Source organism: Triticum urartu, chromosome 6A (genome assembly GCF_056163025.1).
Source record: "Triticum urartu cultivar PI428250 chromosome 6A, HENAU_Tu73, whole genome shotgun sequence".
In the NCBI taxonomy this organism is placed as follows: Eukaryota; Viridiplantae; Streptophyta; class Magnoliopsida; order Poales; family Poaceae; genus Triticum; species Triticum urartu.
Window position 1 is genome coordinate 214,811,839 of NC_141878.1, and position 17,515 is coordinate 214,829,353.

General features: G+C 46.3%; 1 pseudogene across 1 annotated transcript; it reads left to right on the forward strand.

The window, feature by feature from the left end:
• Positions 1-1,186: 1,186 nt before the first annotated feature.
• Positions 1,187-5,444, forward strand: LOC147964806 (uncharacterized; annotated as a pseudogene). The gene is made up of 3 exons (XR_015607958.1): positions 1,187-3,217; positions 3,766-4,105; positions 4,239-5,444. The product of XR_015607958.1 is annotated as an uncharacterized LOC147964806 (transcript).
• Positions 5,445-17,515: the final 12,071 nt, after the last annotated feature.

Consider the following 17,515-nt stretch of genomic DNA (forward strand, 5'->3'; position numbering starts at 1 on the left):
CAATATTTTGAATTTGAAAACATGGGAGAATGGGCATTGCAATTTGTTCACTCTCCTATGGCATGATATAAAACTTGAAAATCTTGTTGGGAAGAGATAATCAAAATTGTGATTTTGAGTTGGATTCGTATTTTGATTACGCTCAATCTTTAACGGAACAAACCCATGCAAAATCGGGAGCTTTTTGATTTCCACTATAACATTCCTATGTCCATAGGCGGAGCGGTCGAGCGACTCATCTGTCAACGCATCAATAGCAATGGAGCTATCGGGCTGTATCATTATAGGAAGCTCCGACCATTGTATGATACCCTGCACATTGTTGTGGGAATAGTTTGCTACTTCCTTCAATCCATATTAATTGTTGCCGCTTTAATAAAACTTATATATTTAGATGAAATTGAAATATTAATATTTGATTATTGTATAGATGTAAGCTATTTATGGAATACAAGTATCGTAGTATTCCCTCTGTCTCCAATTATAAGTTGTTTTAACTTTTTTAATCGAATGTATATAGATGCGTTTAGTTTTTTCGCTCATTTTAATTTATATGTAGTTTATATTAAAATATCAAACAATGTCCTGATTAGCAGCACACCCGCAGTCCATGAGGCGAGCAGAAATGAGTTTGGTGCTGGAGCTCCATAAAGCCCGTTTTTCCGGAAAAACAAAAAAATGTTTTACTTTTTTTAAGAAAATACACATTGTCATACATATGCACTGTATATTGTATGTGTGCAAGAGAAAACACAATGACATGTGAGCCAAAAAATGATAAATTGGTGATTTTGAAAATAGTGAACAATTTGGGCGACATAAAATCATTTTTCTCACTTTTTTTGTGTGTATTGTATGTGTGCAAATTTCGATGAGAAAACACATTGACACGTGAGCTACAGAGGAGTGACAAGAAAATACAGTAGTAAACAGTATGTTCACTGTTCATTAGTTATAAACAATGATTTTCACTTTTTTGTGTAGCTCGTGAATCAATGTATTTTCTCCTGAAAACTACACACGTGCAGTACACATCAATATGTCAGCGTGGTTTTTCTTTTCTTTTACGATTTCTGTGGAACTTTGAAATGCGATTTTTGAGTGTTTTCAATGTGATTTTGGGAACTTGCATTGGACACTAAACCGCCGCGCTCCGGGAGGGAGGCGCTATGTCACCTGATCGGTTGATCACACCCCCCGATCCGTTCGGCATTCTGACCTTCCCCGCCGGACCACCACCCTACCCGCCGCCGCCGCCGCAGTCGAACCCTCCATCGGGCGAAAAATGGGCGAACCTCGCGGCGATCCGACGGTGGATTCGCCGCCGACGCACCAGACGTCGAGTACAATCACTTCCGACCCCATGTCTCTCACAATCAACGAGGAGCTCCCCGAGAGGCTGCGGCTGTCCTGCTTCCACGACGCCGGCGGCGAGGGGCAGGCGTCGATCCGCGCCGAGTTGGGGCGGCCGATGCAGATGGACATAATGCGCTTCTACGAGGAGGCGCTGGGAAGGCTCCCCATCGCCGACATGCCGGAGGTTCTGCCGTGCGTGGAGCGCGGCGGCCACTGCATCGGCCTCCTCGATCCGGTGTCCAACATCATTCTCAACGCCCTCAACCTCCTGTGCCGTCGCAGGTGCAGCGGGAACGTCAAGGGGAAGCGACCTTCCGCGGCGCAGGCCGGCGGCAAGAGGAAGGAGGAGGGGGAGGCGCCGCCCACCCAGCCCCAGCCCCCGGTTTTTCTAGCTTTTCGTTCCTACGACGGCCTCCTTGCGTTCATGCGGATCTACTTCCGGTATCTGTCCGAGGGGCAGGCCATGCGCTACCTCCGCCTGGGCGGCGCCGACCTCGCCGTCGCCGTCCAGCTCGGCGAGAACCAGCAGTTCGGCCCCGAGGACCGTCACACCACCGGCGCCCCCGACCTCCGCTGCGGCAGGACCCAGTTCGCCCTCAAGGTCGCCGCGGCCGTGGCAGGGCACCCCGTGCCGGACGACCTGGTGCGGCTCGCAAAGCTGCTCGTCCCCTTGAGAGACCACGATCGCACGCCTCTCGCTGCTGTGCTCTAGAAGGGCCGGCCCCTCAGCGTCGGCGACGTCGACGGCATCCTCAGTTTCCTTCGGCTGCAGCACCACGCGGCCTCCCCTGCCGTCAAAGTCGCCTTCCGGCGCAGCCCTCATCCGGCTGACATGGAGATCGGGAGGAGCTTGTTTGGACTAGAAGCAGCAGGAGGGCAGGCGCTAGAAGCTGGTGAGCGACCTGCCCGCTTCTTCTGCCCCGTCGGCGAAAACCACGTCGCCGAGGTAGTCGTCTCGCGCCGCCGTGATGGACATGTGTCTAGCATCTGCGACCTGCGGACTCCGGACGAGATGAAGCAGATGTTGCTCGACTGTCTGGATGCTGCTGCCACCACCATTGGCAAGCACAGCCCTCCACCCATGGGAAGGGAACCTTCCACCACTGCATGCCAGTGTGACTGAGCGCACACCAGGTATCTGAAGGTGTGCCTCGCCGACACCATCCACGCTCTCTACATCAGGGCGGTGTCGCTGCTGCCGCAGGACGCGCTCCACCGGCATCTCCGCGGCATCCTGGTTGCCGGGCATTGCTATGGCCCCATGGACCCCGTGTCCAACATAATTCTCAATGCCATATGGTATGACAGTGCATGCCCTCTGCTGGAGATAGATGCTGTGGCTGAGCCGGACATTCTTGACACCCAATCTATGCTTCGCATGGTGGCCCGCTCCCTCGACAGCCTTGTTGCCATGGTCTGCACAGCCACCGGTTTTTCGGACCACATGGCCGTGGAATACCTTTGCCACAAGCAATGTGACCTATCTAAGGTTTTACAGACGGCAACGAAGGAGGTGTGCTATAATGCCTATGTTTCTGCTGGTCAAGCTGGAAGGCACCCCAAACATTTGGAGCTTGCAACATTTCTTATGTCCATGGCTGATAATGTCCCTAAAGACAGCCTGCTGACCCACGAAGCAATGGGGAAAGGCCATGTCATTTCTGATGCAGCTCTGGAGCAAGTGTACAAAATAATGGAGGATCAAAGCTCATCCACTGCACCATCAGATGATCACCCTAGGCTATGCCCATCGGCCTGGATGACCCTGGCATCAAGGAAGGGAGAATACGTGCAGAAGCAGAACTTCCTTGGTCAAGCCTTGGAACAATTGCTGCTTGATTACTCGAATCAGCATCCTTGGGTAATTATAGCTCAACTCTCTATTGCTTCTTGTAGTAGCTTGGACAAATTCTATTGTTACCGGGGGAGGGGGTGTTCTTTCAGAAATGTATGTCATCTGAATTAAGTTTCGACAGGGTTTATTCTTAGAAAAACTTCTAGAATTGCTTGTTGGGCTATATATTCCATCCCAATTAAGCTTGGACAGTCTATTCTTAGAAAAAGTGTGATTGGACTTTTAATTTCATCTGGATTAAGCTCAGACAAATCTATTCATAGAAAAAGCTTTGAATTGCTTCTTGCAGGAACATATTTCATCTCCATTCGTCTAACTATCACAGGTCCTTGTTCAAATATCCTTTTTAGAAGAAAAAAAGTCGCAACAAAGTGCTTGCTTTAAGAGCACATGCCATCTCTTGATTGTTTATCTGGATTCTACAAACTACTCCCTCCGTCCCATAATATAAGAGCGTTTTCTATACTACACTAGGGTAAAAAACGCTCTTATATCATGGAACGGAGGGAGTATAACCTTGCTATGCTCCACTTACCTCAAATTGATTGCTGTAGGAACCTGTTCCGAGGCTAGATGTCATATGTGGTGTGAAGAAACAGGACCGCGGGCATCCAAAGTTCTATCATGCCAATTTCTTGGTGCATTATGACGATGTTTCTTCAGCGCGTGTGCTCTTCTTCGCTGAAGTGTGGCAGTCGAGCTTTCGGGCCAAACAAATTAGATCGAAACCTAACACATCTGTGAATCTGGTTACTCGACCGTGCACTAGATACAGTCGCCGAGTTGAATCTAGTGCACAATTCATCAAGGTTTACAGTAAATCTAGTCGGAAGGAAGCGAAAACATCATTTTGTTGTCCGCTGCCTTATTACAGTCCGGACCATCCATACCTTGGTAAATGCATTCTATGAACTTACCGGAATGTAATATTTAGATTGATTTCCTTTAACGAATCGATTATAACAGATTTGAGGTCATTGCTAGGCCTGCTTCATGCATGTCCTAATCTCCTTTTATCAATATGCAGGACGTTGCTCTATCTGTGAACCTATTTTGAGCAAAATTGTGCATCCACCATCCGGGAATCATATTGGGGCAGATAGCAGCCAACTTGGGGAACTCTTGGAATATTTGAATATCCGGGATTATAATCCTTCTGCTGCTGATAGCATAACGGAGTCAGATTTTGTATACTTTGATTGCCATAGGGATGCCAAGTTTGCAGAAGTTCTCAATGAGAGACGCTCTTCGGAGGAGAAGAAGCCGATCATCCGCTGGTCCTAATTATGACAAGTTTCCAGAAGTTGCAACAGGAGAGGTATCTATAGCACAATGCTCTGATTCCGACTTTCCCTCGAATCCTCGTGCTTCAGTGATGGGTGCCAGTGTTCTCAAAGGCAGTCAGCAAGAGTCAGAGATCATTAGCATTTGCAAGCAGATTAATAATGAGACTCTACAGATAACAAGCTGCTAGTTTGCAAATTCATATCCAGAAAGAAATTCGACTTCATAAAAACTTACATCATATAGATCTCCACCCAGCTTATGACAAGAAAGGAGATGTTTTAGGGCCTTGCAAAGATTAACAGGATGACCCTCTTTCACAATTAAAATATGATAAATGCACTACCCAGCTTATTTGGCTGAATTTCTTCGGTGTACCTTTGTCAAGAGCAGGAACTGAAACACCATGAGGAATGCACATAGCTACTCTGTGTTAGCTAACTGTGATCTCCACAGATAGGTTCAGTGGATCATTCTTTTTAGAAACTTTATGCAAGGGCAGGGGTTCCTGCATTTCATTAAGAAGAGAGCTGGTCCAGTTCATAAGAAAAACCGGACCAAAAAACCCAACATTCTCGGTTAATCAGGGAAAACCAAAGGAAAATCCAAAAAAAGGGAAAAGAAGGCACTAGAGCTTGGGGATAGGGACAAGATAAATGCAGTATCAAGGGACATCGTCAGAACCAAACACCAGAGCGCCTAGGCCCAATGCAGTTAGGCGAGGCTCAAGTGCAACCAAACTGACCACCACTCGCTGAAGAGTCCAAATCATACGACTCTTCTCTCTCGGCCTCAGAGTATCATATGCTAATATTATTGTGTGGAGAACATCCTCAAGGTCCAACTTTAAATTGTGGATCATGAAAGCAATAACGTTTGTTATGTTGACATACTACTACATGTTATTCAAAGAGCCAGAAACCAATATCAGACCACCATGCAAGATGAAAAATAGTTTCCTGCCGCATACCTTTTCCTTTTGGATGAATGGTCCTGCTGCATGCCTTGAATAGTAGTTGTATCATTTTCAAGGTGAAAATTTACAACGGGATTCATGCAAAAAATAGTTTTTTAATCTTTCTTACATGTTATGTCGCTCGATTGAGACTTGATTATGTCTTATCGACTGAGACTCAGAGTAACGCCCAAAATGCGGCTATATCTCCCACGTGTCGGGACATGACTTAGAAGCATAACTGCATTTTGGTTTTGTCGCAAGAAGGGTCATCTTCACACAACCCCATGTAATGAATAAGGAAAGGATAAATAGTTGGCTTACAATCGCCACGTCACACAATGATCAAATAATTCATACATCATTCAGAGTACACACATAGTCCGACTACAGACAAATCCAAATGAAAAGAAGATAACCCCAAATGCTAGATCCCCGATAGTCCCAACCGGGTGCCACTACTGATCATCAGGAAACGAAACATAGTAATGACCAAGGTCCTCGTCGAACTTCCACTTGAGTTCGGTAGCATCACCTGCACTGGTATCATCGACACCTGCAACTGTTTTGATAGTATCTGTGAGTCACGAGGACTCAGCAATCTCGAAACCCGCAAGATCAAGACTATTTAAGCTTATGGGTAGGATGTGTTTATGAGGTGGAGATGCAGCAAGCGCTAAGCGAATATGGTGGCTAACATACGAGTACAAGAGTAAGAAGAGAAACTACTCAACGGTCGCGAAACTAGAAGTGATCAAGAAGTGATCCTGAACTACTTACGTTCATACATAACCCCACCGTGTTCACTTCCCGAACCTCATCGGAAAGAGACCATCACGATTACACACGCGGTTGGTGTCTTTTAATTAAGTCAAGTGTCAAGTTTTCTACAATCGGATATTAGCAAATTCCCATCTGCCACATAACCGCGGGCACGGCTCTCGAAAGTTTAAAACCCTGCAGGGGTGTCCCAACTTAGCCCATGACAAGCTCACGATCGGCGGAGACAATCCTCCATCGCGGGACACCCCGAGTATTCTCGGAATCCCGGTGCACAAGCTCTTCGAAGAAAGGAAAACTATCCCAATGTGACGCCCCAAGACCGGTGCTCCAGATGCCTTCCAGGGATTTCGAGTTTCGTCATGTGTTTTGTTTGGTTCGTTGCATTCATCTTTGCATCATTTGCATTGCATCATGTCTTCATACCATCATTTTCTCAAACTAACAAAAACTCAACTAAATAAATTGCATGGATCTTCGGTCCATTTAAACCAAGGGAATTCACATGATGATTCTCTTTATAACATAGCCTCCTAATAATTATGGAGCTATTATAAATATTCCATTCTTTTGGAATTAACCATAACACACATGCAAAAACAATTCCCATGCCTATTCCACTTCGAGTTTGACCTTCAAATCTTGTCCACAATTCTTATCACTTTTATCGAGGTTCCTCCAAAAATCCTCATCATTTTTGGCACTTCAAAACCCTAGTCCTAGTTCAAACCATTCGATTAAATTCAAATGAGTTTGAATTTAAACTTTGTAATACTGGCCATTCCTATTTTCTCGGAGCAAGCACATTTTAGTGAGTCCGGGAAAATAATCCGCGTGCCCAAATCCTTCCTCTAATCCTTTCTTTTCTCTTCTTTCTTTCTTTGCGGTTTTCTGATTTCTAAAAAGGTTTTTTAAAAAGACTTAAGAGAGAGAGGAGTTCAGCCGAGCAGGCCTCCTGGCCTTTTTCCCCTCCCCACCTAATTGGCCCAAGGCCCAGCCGCCGGCCTCCCTAGCCCTCTAGGCCCAGTCGGGCTCCCGAACCCTAGCCTCAACCACCCCGATCCCCATCTCCCTCGATCTCTCCCTCCCGCTCGCCGCCTTTCCTTCCCTCGTCCTTCTACCGACGACATCACGCCAGGAGCCCGTGCCTCGCTCCGCTGCATAGCGCAGCCGCCGCTGCCTCCCCATGCCCTTGCAGCCCCACGCCGTCCTGCCGCCGTCGGCGACCACTACCTTGACCCGCCGAGCGCCTCTCCCACCTGCACCTCGTCGCGCCTCTGCTGCCGCCTCGCCGCCACCCGGGCTCCTCCTGCACCTCAAGCCCGACGCCCGATCCCGCGACCTCCGCCACCTCGACATCCCATGGCGCCTCGCCGGCCGATCTGGCCCCGTCGTCCGAACTCCTCCATCGCCGCCCTCGCCGGAGAAGCAAGCCAGGCCGGAGCCCCGTTGGTCGCCCCTCGCCTTGCCGCCGTCGAGCTGCGCCGCAGCGTCGACCAGCGCCGGCCTCGCCCTCTCCCTCACGCGCTGTCAAGTTCCTGGACCTGTTGCTGCTCCGTGCATCGCCCCGCGCTCGCTGGTGCCTTCAGCCACCCGAGGAGTCCGTCCATGGCGCCGCCCCTTCCCCGCGCCCGATCTGCTCCAGTCGCCGCCGGCTTCTTCGCTGCTGCTGCTGTTTTGCTTCTGCTGCTGCATCTCCGGCCATCCCCGTCGTCCGCAGGCAACCGCGCCCGTTGACTGCGATGCCTGCTGCTGCCGCTGTTTTCCCCCTATCAAACGAACGAGTAGCGCCTTCCGGGGTTTTGGCCAAGTTCCCGCTCCGATGAACGTTTTGGAATTGCCAAGTCAAACTACAACGCGAAGACCATGTACAACTACTGATCCTGTGGATGTTAGGAAGTACCTTTACCGACAACCTGAACATCTACGTAACGTGTACCACCACCTTCGTCTTCGAAATCGCTAAGAACGACAAGTACCTTGACGCCCGATGCATAGAACAACTACCATCGCCGACGACCCGGGTAGCAGAAATGCCAAATACCCCTTCAAGCTGACGAGACCGGCAAGTTCGAAGACCCCAAGTACCTCTTCGAAACGACCGAGTACCACTACCGTCGACCCTCGAAGACCCCATGGACGTCAAGTTCCTTGTTGTGACCCCGAACACATACGGAGTGTGTACAACTATGAACATGAATGACTACCGTCGCCACGAGAACGACTACTTCCCACAACGACCCGTGAACGACTATTTCCCTCGATGAACTCGATACGCTTTGAAAACGCACGCTTCGAAGGTATAACCCCGAGACGACCGTCCGATAACGATTGCTTGTGTTGTATGAGGTGCACCCTTTGTTTGCACCGTGTCTGTAGTGTCTCTCGCTTCCATGCCATCGACTCGTGGGAACCCGGAATCCGGGATCACCCCACCGTTCATCGCATGACACGCTCCTGTCACACTTTCTTTTGCACCGACATCTCAATCGAGTTACCGGAACCGGAATGTTGCCGTGGCACCATTTCCGTTGTCGTTGCCGTGGCACCCCTTTCGTTTCCGTCACGATGATAAATGCTTCATATCATGTTCATGTCAACCTTTTCATAAATTTGCATAACTTTCACATGTCATCCGCATCATGATAATAACACCAAGAATGTTTTAAATTGTTGTTTGCATTAAATTGCTAAATGCACATGGGGATTTACCGGAATTGTTGTTTGATATTTCTGGCCTCATTTAAAATGCCTAACTGTGTTTTTTTACTCATGCTTCACCCTCTTGCCATGTTTAAACAACATTTAATATTGTTGAGTACGTAACGAGAGAGAACTAAACAAATGTATGTGGTGTTTCGTCAATATGCAACTCGTTGCATATTGAGCTCCACTTAATTTGTAGTATTGTTTGTGCACTTTGCCATGCCATGCCTCTTTAAACTGGACATGCATCATTCTTGTTTGTGCATCATGCCATGTTTATGCTTGTTGGTTTACTATGTTGATTGCTTCTTTTCGTTTTGCTTCTCTCATTAGCTTTAGTTTTGTTCCAGAGTTGTGAGGATTCGTTCGACTACGTCCGTTTGTCTTCATGGACTCGTTCTTCTTCCTTGCGGGATCTCAGGCAAGATGACCATACCCTCGAAATCACTTCTATCTTTGCTTGCTAGTTGTTCGCTCTATCGCTATGTCACGCTACCTACCACTTGTTATATCATGCTTCCCATATTGCCATGTCAAGCCTCTAACCCACCTTCCTAGCAAACCATTGTTTGGCTATGTTACCGCTTTTGCTCAGCCCCTCTTATAGCGTTGTTAGTTGCAGGTGAAGATGAAGTTTGTTCCATGTTGGAACATGGATATTGTTGGGATATCATATTACCTCTTATTTAATTAATGCATCTATATACTTGGTAAAGGGTGGAAGGCTCGGCCGTATGCTTGGTGTTTTGTTCCACTCTTGCCGCCCCTAGTTTTCCGTCATACCGGTGTTATGTTCCTTGATTTTGCGTTCCTTACGCAGTTGGGTGTTATGGCAACCCCTTGACAGTTCGCCTTGAATAAAACTCCTCGGCAAGGCCCAACCTTGGTTTTAACATTTGCCACCTAAGCCTTTTTCCCTTGGGTTCTGCAGACTCAAGGGTCATCTTTATTTTAAACCCCCGGGCCAGTGCTCCTCTGAGTGTTGGTCCAACCTGTCAACCGCCGGTGGCTACCAGGGGCAACTCTGGACTGGCCTACCGAAAGTTTGGGCAGTCCTGTGTGCCCTGAGAACGAGATATGTGCAGCTCCTATCGGAATTTGTCGGCACATTCGGGCGGCTTTGCTGGTCTTGTTTTACCATTGTCGAAATGTCTTATAACCGGGATTCCGAGACTGATCGGGTCTTCCTGGGAGAAGGAATATCCTCCGTTGACCATGAGAGCTTGTGATGGGTTAAGTTGGGACACCCCTGCAGGGTTTAAACTTTCGAAAGCCGTGCCCGTGGTTATGTGGCAGATGGGAATTTGTTAATGTCCGGTTGTAGAGAACTTGATACTTGACTTAATTAAAATGAATCAACCGCGTGTGTAGCCATGATGGTCTCTTTTCGGCGGAGTCCGGAAAGTGAACACAGTCTTGTGTTATGCTTGAACGTAAGTAGTTTCAGGATCACTTCTTGATCACTTCTAGCTTCACGACCGTTGCATTGCTTCTCTTCTCGCTCTTATTTGCGTATGTTAGTCACTATATATGCTTAGTGCTTGCTGCAGCTCCACCTCACTACCTTATCCTACCCATAATATTAAATAGTCTTGATCTCGCAGGTGTGAGATTGCCGAGTCCTCATGACTCACAGATACTTCCAAACAGTTGCAGGTGCCGATGATACCAGTGCAGGTGACGCAACCGAGCTCAAGCGGGAGCTCAATGAAGATCTTGGTCATTGTTTTTTTTTGTTTCCTTTTGATCAGTAGCGGAGCCCTTTTGGGATGATCGGGGATCTAGCATTTGGGGTTGTCTTCCTTTATTTTGGTTCCGTAGTCGGACCTTTGATTGTACTTTGGATGATGTATGAATTATTTATGTATTGTGTGAAGTCGCGATTGTAAGCCAACTCTTTATCCCTTTCTTATTTAGTACATGACATGTGTGAAGATTACCCCTCTTGCGACAAGCCTACCATGCGACTATGCCTCTAAGTCGTTCCCCGACACGTGGGAGATATAGCTGCATTGTAGATGTTACACCCAAGGAGATCTCCCAGTGAGTTAGATCCGTGTCTAGAGCTGTGCGCTCTCTATCTACGGACTCATCCGTCTATGCGAAGTGGACGATAGCCAAAGAGCGGCACCGCCGACTGCTAGGTAGGTGGACCAACACTCATGTCGAGCACTGGACCGAGGGTTGATTAAGAGTCCACGGGTTAATTACTCCCTATGCACAATTTTAGTTGTTATTAGGCAAATGGTAAAACCAATGTTGGATCTCCTCGGGAAAGCTTTACTTTAGGCGAACATACAAGGGGGGCTCATAACACCCTGATCGTGTTAGGAACGTAAAATTCAAGGAACATAACACCGGTATGATGGAAACTAAGGCGGCAAGAGTGGAACAAAACACCAAGCAAAAGGCCAAGCCTTCCACCCTTTACCAAGTATATAGATGCATTAATTAAATAAAAGATATTGTGATATCTTAACATATCCATGTTCCAACATGGAACAACCTGCACTGCACCTGTTGGGGAACGCAGTAATTTCAAAAAAAAATCCTACACACATGCAAGATCTATCATGGTGATGCATAGCAACGAGAGGGAAGAGTGTTGTCCACGTACCCTCGTAGACCGTAAGCGAAGGCGTTATGACAACGCGGTTGATGTAGTCGGACGTGAAAGTGCAACTATCCCTGGGTGGTTTTGGTAATTCCTAACAACATATAGCTCATTCAGCTAATACTATTTCAAGATAAATATTTCAGGAAAGCTCAATGATTGGCATGGCATGGATTAGAAATGTGGACCCCTCAAAATGCTAAGGACAAAAGATTGGCTCAAGCTCTAAAGCTCAAGACTCTACATTTTACCTTTTAGTGATCCAAGATCACATTGAGTCCATAGGAAAAACCAATACTATTAAAAGGGGATGAGGTGTTGCTTAATGGGTTACTTGCTCAAAATGCTTAGTGATATGCTCCAAAACCCTCAACCACTTTCTCATATCCACATATGTCCCAAACCAAAAGTCAAACTCGGCCCCACTGAAACTTTCTATCCGGCGCCACCGAGTTCAGTTGACATAGCCACTGCCACAAAACCCTAGTCTTTTCGGTCTCACCGAGATGGGATTGTAAACTCTCTGTTCCCCTTCGTAACATTTCGGTCCAACCGAAATGAGCGATCGGTCCCACCGAGTTCGCAATGCAAACTCTCGGTTTCCCCTTCGTAATGTTTTGGTCTCACCGAGATGAGCAAATCGGTCCCACCAAGTTTGCCTGACCAACTCTCTGGTTAGCTTATTACCAAAGTCGGTCTCATTGAGTCTGTGTAATCGGTCTCACCGAGATTACGTTATGCCCTAACCCTGATGAAATCGGTCTCACCGAGTTGACATGCCGGTCCCACCAAAAATCCTAACATTCACATTTTGAACTAAATCGGTCCAACCAAGTTTCATTATTCGGTCCCACCGAGTTTGGTGATTTGTGTGTAACGATTAGATTTTGTGTGGAGGCTATAAATACCCCTCCACCCACTCTTTATTCGTGAGGAGAGCCATCAGAACATGCCTACACTTCCATCATACATTTTTTTGAGAGAGAACCACCTACTCATGTGTTGAGGTCAAGATATTCCATTCCTACCATATGAATCTTGATCTCTAGCCTTCTCCAAGTTGCTTTCCACTCAAATCATATTTTCACCAAATCCAAATCCGCGCGAGAGAGATTTGAGTGTTGGGGAGACTATCATTTGAAGCACAAGAGCAAGGAGTTCATCATCAACACACCATCTATTACCTTTTGGAGAGTGGTGTCTCCTAGATTGGTTAGGTGTCACTTGGGAGCCTCCGTCAAGATTGTGGAGTTGAACCAAGAAGTTTGCACGGGCAAGGAGATCACCTACTTCGTGAAGATCTACCCTAGTGAGGCAAGTCCTTCGTGGGCGATGGCCATGGTGGGATAGACAAGGTTACTTCTTCGTGGACCCTTCATGGGTGGAGCCCTCCGTGGACTCGCGCAACCGTTACCCTTCGTGCGTTGAAGTCTCCATCAACGTGGATGTACGATAGCACCACCTATCAGAACCACGCCAAAAATCTCCGTGTCTACATTGCGTTTGCTTCCTCCAAACTCCTCCCTTTACCTTCATGTGCAATGTTTTACATTCTGCTGCTATACTCTTAGACTTGCATGTGTAGGTTGATTGCTTGACTAGTGCTAAGTTGCTAGAATCTGCCAAGACCTAAAATTGGGAAAAGGCTAGATTTTTATTTGGTCAAGTAGTCTAATAACCCCCCCTCTAGACATAGTTTTGGTCTCCATTTACCTTGATTTCCATAGCTTTTGGTGATCATAGCCTTGGTTTCACAACCTAGGAGAGTATGGTGTCTAGCGATGGAAATTACCACCATAGAGGTCCTTACTTTGATGGTACTAATTTTGCTAGTTGGAAGCATAAGATGAAAAATGCATATTCTTGGACATAACCCCGCCGTTTGGGCTATTGTGTGTATTGGCTTGCAAGGTGAATTCTTTGATGGGAGAGAACCAAACTGTGAAGCTACCGTGGAAGAGTTGAAGATGCTGCAATACAATGCTCAAACTTGTGATATTATCTTCAACGGATTGTGCCCCGAAGAATTCAACAAAATCAACTGTCTTGAGAATGCAAAGCAAATTTGGGATACTTTGATTGATACGCACGAAGGTACCGACTCCGTCAAGGAATCCAAATTGTATGTGCTTCAAAGTCAACTTGACAAGTTCAAAATGAAGGATGGTGAAGGTGTCGCTGAAATGTACTCTAGTCTTGCTCTCATCACAAATGAGATTACCGGCTTAGGAAGTGAAGAGATGACCGATAGATTCATCATCAAGAAGATCCTAAGAGCCCTGGATGGAAAATATGATACCGTGTGCACGTTGATCCAAATGATGCCCAATTACAAAGATCTCAAGCCAACGAAAGTCATTGGAAGAATTGTTGCTCATGAGATGTCACTTAAGGATAAGGAAGAGCTTCACAACAAGTCAAGTGGTGCTTACAAAGCCTCATGTGATGCTCCCACATCATCAAGTGAGAAACAAGCCTTCAATGAAGAATTGAGCCTAATGGTGAAGAACTTCAACAAGTTCTACAAGAGTAGAAGCAAGGAGAGAAGTTCCAAGTCAAGGTCCTACAATGACAAAAGATCTTCGAGTCGTGAACGTAATTGCTACAATTATGGAAGACCCGGGCACTACTCCAATGAGTGTATGGCTCCCTACAAAAGAAGAGAAGATTCTCCCAAAAGAAGAAGTAGAAGAGAAGAATCACCACCAAGAGAGAGAAGAAGTAGAGATGATCGTTATGAACGAAGAACATCACAGAGAAGCAAGGATTTGGAAAGGAAGGACAAATCATCAAGGATCTACACAAAACGAAGACATCAAGCTCATGTTGGTGAATGGGTATCCAGCTCCGACTCCAACAATCATTCCGAGAGAAGTTATCACTCCGACTCCGAATATACTCAAGATGAAGGTGTTGCCGGTCTAGCAGTTGTGTCAACCAACTCCTACGACATATTTGAGTCACCAAATGAAGGAATTGGAAGATGCTTCATGGCTAAAGGCCCAAAGGTATCACACCCTGAGTATGTTGATTTCAATAGTGATGAAGATGATTTGCTAGGTGATGATGATTTACTTGTTGACAATTCTAGTGATGAAAACTATGATGAACTTGCTATTAATCATGCTAATCAAGATAAAACGAATGACGATGATACGAAGGAGATTGAGCATCTAACTAAAGAACTAAACACTCTAAAGTTACCTCATGAAACTACCTTGGAAAATCATCGAGAGCTTTTAAAGACTCATGAAAAGTTACGTTTTGAAAAGCTCAATCTTGAGCAAGAGCATGGGTTCTTAAAAGCGATCAATGATGATCTTCGCAACAAAAGTTCTTCTTACATTGCCAAGCATTTACTCTTGTCTACTTACATGCCACAAGTTAAATCTAGCAACAAGAGTAAGAAAGATTCTTCTTCTATAGTAACAATGATCATGCTAAATCCAATGTTGTTGCTTCTAGTAGTTCTATTGATTCCACTAATGATTCTCTTAGCCAAGTTACACTTGAGCAAGAAAATAGCTTATTGAAGGGAATTATAGAGAAATGTGTTTACAAGAGCCTTGCCGGAAGTAAGCAATTTGAGGAAATTGTACGCAAGCAAGGAAGACACCGGAAGAATCAAGGAATTGGTTTTGAACGAAGGTTCAATGCCAATGGAGTTGAGTGGGAAGAAGATCAATACCTCAAGACGAAGTTTGTTCCTCAACAAGAGAAGTATGATCCTACTTCTTTCTAAGGAACACAAGCTCAAGATGATCTTCCATCACAAGACCACAAGCAAAAAGGCAAGGACAAGCTTCAAGAGGAGATTGATGCATTTGAAGAAGCTCCCAAGGCCTTGGTCAAGTGGGTTCCCAAGACTACATCAATTTCCACTTCATCAAGTACGACTACAACTCCAAGGATTCCCATCAAAATGGTGTGGATCCTGAAGAAAAAAACTAGAGAGTTCTTGAGGGTGACTCCGCCAACATACTTCACTCATATCTTTTGGCAAGGACATGTGCAAACAACTTCCATATCTTGCACTAGTTCAAGGAGTCACAAACCCTCTTGTTAGTAAGACAAGGGACAAAGTAACCTAATGCTTTCATGGACATCATCTTATGTGAAAATCACTCTATGTCTATGGATATCCTTGTTTGTTCCTTGTGGGACTAACCCATGTAGGTATTGAAAGTGCAACTCACTCCAATGGATTGCTCCAAATGACCTACATCAACATTGAGCATCTACATCTTCAACACCTACATGAAGTCGTCATCGACAAAACCCAAGGTTAGTTCATCCCTCTTAGGGGGGATATCACATCTAGGGGGAGCTTTACTCTAATCAATTGAGCTAAAGCAACTCTAATGGTGTGAACACAATAATGCTTTATGTAAAAGTGGCAACCCCACTTGTGCTTAAACGATGAGTATGACCTACGATCAAATGTTCTCATTTGACTCCTCAGTCAATATACTCATATATAGATGACCTAGTTATCGCCAATTGCTTGATAGATGCTAGAGTGTTTTTGCATGCTTTGCCACACATTTCATTTGCCATTTTATTGTGTGAGCATGTTGGTTGCATATTTTACTCATTCGAGGACATCCACTTGTTGTTTTGATTGTTTGGCGTTTTTCTCTTTTGCCAAGTGGATGGACAAGTGTTGGGGATATTACCACCGGGCGTAAACCGGGTAGGAGAGGCCGGATTATCCAATGATGGTTGCTTTATTCAAAGGCCCATGAAGACAAGGATGGTGGCGCTTCAGGAAGACCCAAGGCCCAAAGGCCGGTTAAGGCCTGTAGACATGAACCGGCATGAATATGTAACTTGTATTGTAAGTTAGAAGGAATAGAGACCGAGCGGGACACGTTTATGATCCGGCCTCGGGACTCTGTAAACCAGCGGGCGTCAACCTATGTATATAAAGGGACGACCCGGCGGCGGTTTAGGGACAACAGACAACAACTCGAGAGCCAGGCAAAGCGGATTCGCTCCCTGGTCATCGAAACCCCTGCAATTCCACCACAACTAGACGCAGGCTTTTACCTTCATCGAAGGGGCCGAACTAGTATAAAAACTATCATGTCCCTTGTCCGGTTTAACCCCTTTAAGCTAACCCGTAGCGATGGCTCCATGACTAAGTCCTTTCACGAGGACATCTGCCGTGACAAAACCACGACAACAAGAATGCCTAAGAACCCCCTCTAGCTATCTATGCTTTCCTTGTCTCAGACTCTATTCATGCTACATCACAAAGTTTGATCAAGTCAGATTCGAACCACTCCGTGTGAGGAGCACTCAGAGTCCCTGATTCGTCATAGACTTAAACTTCCAAAATCTCTTTGTGCATTTCGGTATGACCGAGTCATCCACTTCGGTCACACCGAGTTCACTAAGTTCATCTAGGTTTTCCATCTCGGTGCAACCAATTTGAACCTTTCGGTCACACCGATTTGCAGTAACCGCTTGCGATTCTGCATCTCGGTGCCACTGAGTTGTTCCACTCGGTCACACCGACAGGGTCGGGATATATATACCCACGGGTGAGATTTTGGAAATTTCTTCAAACTCCTCAGCCCGCGTGTCTGTCCTGCTCTGCCTCCTCAGGTCTCCGAATCATCTCCCCGCCGCCAGCGACCTCCCGCCGCTGGTTTCCATCACCGTCAATGGAAATCTGCTCCGCCGTTGCCGCTGTAGCGAACCTCTGCCGAACTAGGGTATGGGTTCGACTCCATGTGCTAATTCCTTAACTCTGATTCATAGCACATTGCTTTGCCATGATCATGACCACGTATGCAAACAATCCATCCACTGAAAACTTCCTTTAGGTTAGATTGGATTTGAAAATTTAGGGTTAGGTCTCCGCCGAACTCATCTCGGACTGACCGAGTTGTAGAAATCGGTCTCACCAATTTGGCTTAGGCCATAGCACATGCATTTTCGGTCTGACCGAGAATTGCAA